The sequence below is a fragment of the Macrobrachium nipponense genome, chromosome 46 (genome assembly GCF_015104395.2).
Source record: "Macrobrachium nipponense isolate FS-2020 chromosome 46, ASM1510439v2, whole genome shotgun sequence".
Classification (NCBI taxonomy): domain Eukaryota; kingdom Metazoa; phylum Arthropoda; class Malacostraca; order Decapoda; family Palaemonidae; genus Macrobrachium; species Macrobrachium nipponense.
The window spans coordinates 11,034,885-11,045,501 of NC_061106.1; the positions used below are offsets into that span (position 1 = coordinate 11,034,885).

A 10,617-nucleotide genomic window follows, 5' to 3' on the forward strand; every position below is an offset into this window, starting at 1 on the left:
CCATGACCTCGTCCACAGATCTGTTAGTAAGGCTGCCCCCAATTGACCATGTAAGATCTTTGCGCAACTGTTCATTACAACACTCAAGTAGCTGAACCATCTTGTCACATTCATCACTTCTGGTGTCATCAACATACTCCAACTACCGTGACTGAAAATAGGTTCAATCTGGAGCCAGCTGACAATATTGCTGGTTGCTTGACCTTTTTGACCTTTGCAGAAGCAGTGTGCACTGCATGAATAGCACTGTGAGCAGTGATCAAGGCAGCCACAATGGTGGCATCCAGGTCCGTTGTCATGTACTCACAGCCGGGGATTGGGCAGCTGATGGATGGCATCTTGGAAGTAGTATTCGAAAATGATGATGATGATGTGTGTGTAGAGACAGACCGTGATCATAAATAGAAACGTTGTTCATTTGCCTAGTCTCCTTATTGAAGTAGCATCAAGCAGTGATCATTGTCAACTGAAACAGAGAAACCAAAGTAAGTAATTGCATTTATGACGTGATAACATGCTGTATACCTATATAGTTCTCTAGTATGCACTGTTTATTACGTTAAATATCATAAAATTACAAAAATGGACTTATTTGGAAACAAACATAAGTGTATGTTTGCAACTGAAAAAGCAGGTTAGCCTTCTGACATAGTGCTAAACTTGAATCAGTTATGTTGTTGGGAATGATCATATTAGATATAACAAAAATGCACAAGTTGTTGTGCCTTTGTGTAGCCTTGATATATCGTAAACCTCATACATGGATGGTTGACCTAGTTGCAGAGTTGTGGGATAAGAGATTGAGACATGAATAGTAGATTGCGGAATGCTTGATATTGCTATACGGTACTGATTGGAGATAACAAAAAAAAATCTCCAGAAGTGGTTGGAAAAATTAGGAGCAATCTATAAAAGAAGTGAATCACAGAATAAGTGAAGCAAGGAAGGTAGCTGGGTATGTGCAAAGTATATGGAAAGAAAAAAGTTGAAATTTCCATGGCAACCAAGATACGATTATATGAAGGAAGTTTAAGCTAACTCTCCATTATGGAGGTGAAATTTTAGATGCTGATTACAAATGAAAGAAGAAAAATGGGAACTGTTTAAATAAACTGTAAGCATAGCAACTATGTATGCTGTAAAAAGTATTGAAAGAATGGAAAATATTGAGAGGATTAGTTAATGTTATTCTAGGGAAAGTTATAATTATTAGAATAGGACACTTTAGGTCTTCCTAAAGAGTGCTAGATTGATGGAATAGTAGAGGTAAAGTCTTAAAATCCTGGGAGAGCTATATTGCATGTAAGACTGGTGCAGTGTGTGTTAATACTTCAACTTAAAACCCACTTTGGGGATCTTACTTTCTGATAAGTAACAACTCTGCTTTGTGACAGGCACTCTATATTGTAGCTTTTACATATATATTTTCTTGATATTTTACAGCTAACAGCAATTCTAGATAGTTTCCAACCTGAACTAACTTGTAGCATTGTAAAAAATAATCATAATAATGAAAATGGGAAACTGTTAAGAGGCATTACTTTATGGGTTTAGGTGTACTGCTGAAGTATCATTAGTGTAGGTGCATAAGTAGCATTTATATAAATGTATATATACAGGCAGTCCCAAGTTATTGGGAGACTGTTATCGGTGATCTTGTTATATGGCACTTGTCTAGAGCCTAGAGCTGCATGATGCACTGATTTCCAGTTATCGGCCCCAATAATAGAGTTATGGTTCTGATACATACCTAACAGAGGCGCCATAAACTGCCGATTTTTGGTTATCAGTAATTTTCGCTTATCAGGCCGTCAGAACGGAACCCCCATTGATAAACGGAGACTGGCTGTACCCTGTTATTGGTGGCCTCAGTTAACAGTGATGTGGTTTCATGGCACTTGTCTAGCAACAACTATAACTGGATTTTCAGCACTGATCCCCACTTAACAGCAGTGCTGATCCCCGGTTATCAACGATATTTACAATTTTCAGTTATCTCGCCATCGAGAAAAAAAAACCCTGTTGATGACTATGGACTGCCTGCATATACGGCCAGCGGAAGATTCACAGGATAAGAGATCTTATGAGTAGGCCATAGAAGTACCTAACTAGCTACACATTCCCTTTGTGAAATGTCCCTAATGCTTAACAAGTTTTCTTCGCCTGCTTCTACCTGCCGGCAATGTCTATGCTGAGTTTCCCTCCTAAAGTCCGTTGATGTTGTGGCGGGATCACAAGCTAAGAAAAAACAAGCTGGCTAAATCCCCCCCACATAAACCTAATCACTCCAGCTGCCCAACTCACCCAGTCACACTTTCCTCTTTACACTACAGCATACATGCAGGACAATTGACCTACACCTACAAAAAACAAACAAACAAACAAACACCAACTCCAGATACTCCAGGCCTATGCTGTGCTGTCTGCTGGTTGAGGTCACAGTGATACCAACCACAACCCAGAACCACAACCCACAACCAAAACAACACAACAACACACCAACAGTCAAGGAACACAACCACAACTCAACAACACAGCAAACAACCAAGGAACACAACCACAACCTCACATATAACAACAAAAACTCAACAACACAACAAAAGACCTCTACACAAACAACACAAAAAAACCAACAACACAAAAAGGCAAAACACACACCCACTAACATCATCAAGGAATCACAACAGCCCCCCCAGCAACAACACAAAATATCACAACAGCACAGGCACAACTCTAAGCAAACAACACTAACCTAACAACAACCAAATAACAAATCAATAACACACAAAACTTAACTGACTCCCAATCCTCCAATAGACTGCTGTCAGCACTACTTATCATCACCAGCTCTCACCAAAGACTGACTGAAAACTCACTGAAAACACAGAACTCTAAACTCCAACAGCACCAACAGACAACCCAGCACCAACAGCCAATCCAATCGTTAACCATCCCACCACCAATTACTCTCTCTCTCTCTCTCTCTCTCTCTCTCTCTCTCTCTCTCTCTCTCTCTCTCTCTCTCTCTCTCTCTCACACACACACAGACATTGTCAAATGGAACTCCATAACTCCTCCATATTTCCTCCCCCGTTACATTTGATAATGTCTCCTTACACTCACAACACCCACACTAAATATATTGCCTTCCGCAACACCCACGGATGCTCGGACGCAGGTCCCCTGGATCTTGTTTGAGGGCCCTCATACACACTCTTAGTTACACTGGCATCAACTTCTCCCAGACCACTTCCAGTCAGACTACCATTACTATCTCCCTCACTACCATCCTCCCAAATCCCATTCACTGTCTCATCTACTCCTTCCAACTCTTGTCCGAATATCTCTCGTAACTCTGCCACCAAATCACTTACCTCATTTACACTCCTGCCAAACCCCCGAAGAGACTCATTCATACTGCCAACTACATCCTTACCACCTGATTCCCTTCCCGGTGAAACTTCACCAAACCCTGACAATTCAAACCCACACATGCTATATGTATCATTCCTCCCTTCAAAGTCATCTGTATTACATGCCTTATCCGCCATTTTTACCCTAACACTAACCCCTCTATTATGCAGCTCACGTTTCTCCCTTTCATTCCCTTTCCTCACCTTCTTCAGCTTTCTTCTATACTCAACCAACACTAACTGCCGGTCTTCCAGACCCATTTGCTCACTGATACTCGGCTCCCATTTATTCACTTTCAACCACTCACTCATCACATTCTCCTGAACATACTGCCTCACACTAGAGGACCCACCCAACTGAATCCCCTTTTCACTTAGTTTCCCGAATTCCCAGCCCAACTCATCCTTTTATGCCTACACACAATCGCCACGTGACCTTCCATTCCTCATTCAACACACTTCGCATGGTGTTCTTTACACATCCTAGCATAATGCCCGTTCTTCCCGCAGTTGCCGCAAACCACATTCTTACGGGTACCCCGACATCCACTAGCCATGTGCCCTGCCTGTCCACACCTATAACGTTTAATATCCCTATCTTTCTTACACTCACTCACCAAATGCCCCGTTTGTCCACACCCGAAGCATGCTCCTAATGCCCACCGACATTCATTCTTCCTGTGTCCTGGCTTACCACATCTGTAACACTGATCTCCTCGCTCACAACTAACTGACCTTACTCTTCCAACACTCGCACTCCTATCTCTTTTTAGGCTAACTACACTCACATTACTTGCCCAAACGCTCCTATCTACCACTCGCTCTGCCATTTGCCTCGGCCCTTCCAAAACTGCCTCCTTTAGCTTTTAAATTCTAGTACAACCTCAACTACTTCAATCCTAACACTAAGACTTCTACTCTCTTTCATACACATATCTAGCTTGTAATCTTCTACTATCTCCAAAATGTCGTTCCACGTCAACCTTTCATTCGTCCATCGCATTTTCTCCTTAGTTTTAGATTCATAAACTCATATACGCTCTCTGGTACAGTCGCCAACAACTTCTGCACTAACTCCTTATCCCTTCGTCCCCAAACTTTTTCCTGGCTAATGTTTCTAACCTACAGACATACATTGACAACGACTCACCAACATTCATTCTTGCCTCTTCAAAATCTGGCTTTCTCCTATATCTAATGCTACTCTTTATCCAGTTTGCCTGTTCTACAATCCTAGCTTTTACACTCTCATACAGCACATTCCCTACACTCATCATTACCCCATACATACTCAACAAAAAATCTCGTCAAAAAGCTACTCAACTCTCTTGCCCAGACACTCTTGTTATCCCCATACTTTGCCTCACAATACCTCTCATATTCTTTAAAAAATTCCCTTATGTCCCTACTACCATATTCCTTGTATTGTGCACATCGGGGTACCTCTCTCATATACACAACCTTTCGTACTTCCTGCTCACTCTCACTCTCACTTTCGCTACTTCCATTCTGACTCCTCTTTCCCTCTTCCGAATACAGCGAGTCAACTTCCATACTCACGTCCATACTCTTGACTACACTCTTCTTACCCTTCTTCTTTCTACCTACCTGTTTCCACTCACCGCTATCCAAATTACTCTCAGCCCTTTCCCCAATGTATTCAGTTCTAGTCTCATCCTGTCCATCACCCTTACCAACCTTCTTTCCCTTAGTCTTCTTCTTTTCCTCAGGTTTATCCTTATCCTGTGTCTTCGCCTTTCCCTTACCTATCACAACCAAATCACCTTCGTCACTCGTACTCTCATCCACTCACTCTTTCACTTTCTTTACCACTCCTGGCCTGTCACAAGACCCAGTAGGCCTACCTCCTACAGCTCCCTCTCCCATGAATCCCTTCATCATTTCCTGCATCATCTCTTGCACTGCATTCATCATTACCCCTGAATTTTTCGTCCATTTTCTCAACCATTCTCTCTTCCACTCCTTTCACCTCTTCTTCCATTTCCACTTTCACACTCTCATTTCCTCTAACTCGCTCTTCAGCTCCTCACACTCTACCCTCAACCTCTCATTCTCCACTTCCAACCTTCCCTTAGCTTCCCTCGCCAACCTCAGCTCTTCCTTTAGCCTCTCTATCTCCTTCAACCCTTCCATCCTCACTTTCTTCACCAGTCACACAACTCACTACCCCAATTGCCCTGCCCTTGTGACTTCCCCAGCCTTCAACGCCTCCTTTGAAACACAAGGGGCGTTTCGAGGCTATAATAGGCATGCAAGGGGTAGCAGAGCAAGAGGTGCTTACCGGCAGAGAGCTGGCTCTAGAGTTCTCTCAAGAGGCAGAGGCTTCAGAGGAGGCAGAGGAAGTAAGACCTCAACCAGTCAATGAGCCTCTCCAGGTAGGCAGGAGGCTGTACCTCTCCCGGGATCATTGGACCTTCAGTACGTGGGCCCACAGTATTGTATCGAAAGGTCAGGGGTGGAGATGGATAAAAGGGCCTCCTCCACCAGTTAGTTTCCATCAGATTCCAATGACAGACCTTCTAGACTATGCCAAAGACCTTCTTCAAAAGAAGGCAATAAAGAAAGTCAGTCACCTGAAATTTCAAGGACGTTTGTTCAGTGTACCAAAGAAGGACTCGGACAAACGAAGAGTGATTCTGGACTTGTCCCGTCTCAACTCATACATTCAATGCGACAAGTTCCGCATGCTAACCGTCTCGCAGGTGCGGACCTTACTTCCCCGTGGGGTCGTCACCACCTCTATCGATCTTACAGACGCTTACTATCATGTACCAATAGCAAGAAACTTCTCTCCATACCTAGGCTTCAGACTAGGAAAACAAGCTTACTCGTTCAGTCATGCCATTCGGGCTCAACATAGCGCCCAGAATATTCACCAAACTAGGAGAGACAGTAGTGCAGGAACTAAGAGCTCAGGGGGTGATGTTAGTAGCTTACCTAGACGACTGGCTCATTTGGGCAACCAACGACAAGGAATGTTGCTAGGCAACAGCCAAAGTAATAAAATTCCTAAACTACCTGGGATTCCAGATAAACAAGGAAAAGTCCCGTCTCATTCCGGCGTCTCGCTTTCAATGGTGGGAATTCAATGGGGCCTAACTACACACAAACTATCTCTTCCACTGAAGAAGTGCAGAGATAGCGAAAGCTACGAGACAATTCATCAAGAACAAACGGGCTTCTCGTCGTACCCAAGAGAGAATCTTAGGTTCACTTCAGTTTGCTTCAACAACAGATGTTCTGTTGAAAGGCAGACTGAAGGATATCAATCAGGTATGGCAGAAAAGAGCCAGCAACAAGTTCAGAGACAAAATCTCCTTGATTCCGCCAATACTAAGGAAAAGACTGCCCATGGACGGAAGTCCGAAGTCTTTCCAAATCAGTGCCATTACAATTTCCCCCACCGTCTCTGATAGTCCACACGAACACCTCTCTGAGCGGATGGGGGGGCTACTCTCAGTACAAGAAGGTTCAAGGAACATGGTCGACAACATTCCGCCAGTTCCACATCAACGTACTAGAGGCAATGGCCATTTTTCTGACCCTGAAACGACTAGCTCTGGCCAGGAACATTCATATCAGACTAGTCTTGGACAGGGCAGTGATAGTTTATTGCATAAACAGAGGAGGCTCCAAGTTGAGCCAAATAAATCAAGTGATGATTGCAATCTTTTCGTTGGCAATGAAACATCATTGGCACCTGTCAGCCACTCACCTGGCAGGAGTACGGAATGTCATTGCGGACTCACTGTCCAGGATAACTCCCCTGGAGTTGGAGTGGTCCTTGGATACAAAATCATTCAATTGGATTTGCCAACAAATCAAGGGCCTTCAGGTAGACTTGTTCGCCACAGAGTCCAATCACAAACTTCCATGTTATGTGGCTCCCAATCTGGATCTTCTGGCTCATGCCACAGATGCGATGTCCATAGACTGGAACAATTGGCAGAAGATTTACTTATTTCCGCCAATAAACCTCTTGCTGAAAGTTCTACACAAAGTCAGATCTTTCAGAGGACAGATAGGATTGGTAGCACCCAACTGGCCGAAGAGCAATTGGTTTCCTCATCTACTAGAGTTGAAACTCCTTCCCAGACGAATTCCCAACCCAAAACTGACTCAAATAGTACAAACTCGGACTGTGTCAGCTTCCTCAAGAATTCTGAAAGCCCTAACTATGGACTTCATGAATTTTGCAGCACTGAAGGATGCTAGTATTGATCCACTAAACATCCTGTTTGTGGAGTTAGACAAAAGAGAATCAACACTCAGGTAGTATGATTTGGCAGTAGGGAAGCTAGCCATCTTTCTAAAAGAATCAGATGTCCAAAAGATGACTACGAATCTGACAATTTCATTTTTTAGAACTGTTCGAAAAAGGCCTAGCTGTTAGTACCATTACTACGACTAAATCTGCCTTGAGGAAGATATTTCATTTTGGCTTTAATATTGATTTAACAGATTCGTACTTCTTGTCTATCCCTAGAGCATGTGCTCGTCTGAGACCGGTAGACCGCCCTCACACGGTCTCCTGGTTTTTAAATGACGTACTCAGGTTGGCTTCAGATACTGATAACGAATCATGATCATATATAACCCTTCTCAGGAAAACATTATTTTTAATGAGTCTGCCCTCAGGCGCCAGAATATCTGAACTGTCAGCTCTCTCTAGAGAACCAAATCATATTGATTTCCTCCTGTCTGGAGAAGTTCTGCTCTCTCCAGATCGGAAATTCTTAGCAAAGAATGAAGACCCACAAAACAGGTGGTCTCCATGGAAGATTGTCCCTCTTCCACAGGACACATAATTATGTCCTATTATTACATTAAAATCTTATCTGGGCAGAACTTCTAAAAAGTCTTCAGATCCTCTTTTTTATTAGAGAGAATGGTGGAACCATTTCCTTGGAGGCCATCAGGCAACAAATTCTTTATTTTATTAAACAAGCCAATCTGGATTCAGTCCCTCATATCCATGATATCCGGGCAGTGGCTACCTCAGTTAATTATTTTCATCATATGAACATCGAGGATCTTAAGAAATATACGGGTTGGAAATCCCTGACAGTATTTAAATGCCACTATTTGAAAACTCTAGAGGCCCTTAAATATTCGGCAATGGCTGCAGGGAAAATTGTCTCCCCTGATACAGCCTAGTTATGTAATTCTAAATCTGTATTTTATTATTTTGCTATCAATTATCTTTTGTACTCACTCTCACCTACCTGCCTCGCTTGTAATCCCTGCCTTTCTGTCTTTTGTTCCGGACTGGATTGCTAAGCTACCCACTCCTGTTCATGTACATAGTTCATTAATATGTTTGTTTTTATGTTCATTACCTGTTGCATTTTCGTGGCGATAGTATGGATTTGGTCATATTAGGTGCTATTTACCATTTGTAATTTGTTATCCTTACCTTGGTTATTAAAACAAGAATTTTAAGGAATTTTTATTTTTCATTTCATATAACTTTTTGTTTACATTTTATTTCCAAGCTTGTATGGCCAATTCTCTGTTACTATATCACTAGGCGACACAGGTCGAGCCCAGAAAAGGGATTTTGACAAAGGAAAAATCTATTTCTGGGGGAAGACCTGTGTCGCCCAGTGAACCCATCCCTCTCTTTTCCTTTCCCCCACCCTTTAGCTGGCCCAAGCTTGGGTGCGTATTTCAGGAATGAGGGCTCTTGGCAGAGGTAGTAGTAGCAAGCGGAAGGTAGACGTTGTAACGGCACCTCTCTAGAGGGGGATTTTGAGAGAGGAGAGATCTAATTGGCAAAGCATCTGTGATAGTGGTTTCCACTCGCTCCTGTGCTATACCGACACCCTATGAGGGTGAGCGAGCCGGGGGTAGTAATTCTGGCATTCCATATGGCTTTTTTCTCTGGTATATTTAGCATTTATTTATACAGTAATACTTTGGGTTACAATCCGATTAGTATACAAATTTTTTAACTTACGAAGTGACGCCCTCATTCTGGAATACGAATTTCACTTGGAATATGAATGCGCGAATTTCCATCATGGGAGGCCGCCTGCATTGTTTACATCGGACATCGGATGAGCGTGGGATCTGCGAATACATTTTTTTCGGCCAAAACTTAACGAGGGTCATGTGACTTCCTCCCACGCATCCCTTGACCCTTTTTAAACCATAACTCTTTCACTATCTCGCTGGCGGTAAGATTGAACGCATCTGTCCGTGATACGCTCTCAAATTTGCTTAGTGATTTGTGCACGTGTTGTGTTTCCGTGATAGTGCTTATACGTTACTATTACCCAAATACTAAAGACAATTGCTCCCAAGATGACGAAGGCAAGCAGCAAGAAGGAAAGCATAAGAAAGAAATAGATGATTACAGTCGAAATGAAGAAGGAAATTATCCAAATGCATGATAAAGGCGAGCGCGTTAAAGACATTGCAGCATTCTTCAAGCGGTCGCAATCAACGATCTGCACTATTTTGAAGAAAAAGGAAGAAATTAAAGCCAGTAAAGCATCAAAAGGTGTCACAGTATTGACAAAACAACAGCCTAATATTCTCGACGATGTAGAAAATTTGCTCATGGTTTGGATAAACGAGAAGCAGCTGGCAGGAGATTCCGTAAGTGAGAGCATCATTTGCGAAAAGGCTCGTAAGATCTACGAAGATTTGAGTAAAAATGAGCCAGGCACATCAGCAGACAGTGAAAAAGACACTTTTAAGGCGAGCCGTGGCTGGTTCGAGAATTTTAAGAGAAGGACTGGCATCCACAGTGTTGTTCGCCATGGTGAGGCTGCAAGCTCAGATACGAAGGCGGCAGAGGCTTATGTAAAAGAGTTTAAAAGGCTCGTGGATTCCGAGAAATACCTCCCCCAACAAGTCTTCAATTGCAACGAGACAGGGTTATTCTGGAAGAAGATGCCCAGGAGGACGTTCATTACGTCAGAAGAGAAGGCACTTCCCGGTCACAAGCCCATGAAAGACCGTCTAACCCTACTGTTTTGTGCCAATGCAAGCGGGGATTGCAAGATTAAGCCTCTCCTCCTGTATCACTCGGAGAATCCACGAGCCTTTAAGAAAAACAATGTGCAGAAGAAGCTGTTTCACGTTATGTGGCGGTCTAATACCAAGGCTTGGGTGACGAGGATCTTGTTCATCGAGTGGATGAACGAGGTTTTTGGTCCCGAGGTGAAGAAGTATC

General features: G+C 43.0%; 1 pseudogene; it reads left to right on the plus strand.

The window, feature by feature from the left end:
- The first annotated feature begins 5,683 nt into the window (after positions 1-5,683).
- Positions 5,684-10,617, plus strand: part of LOC135214635 (uncharacterized) — an 81,823-nt pseudogene continuing 76,889 nt past the window's right edge.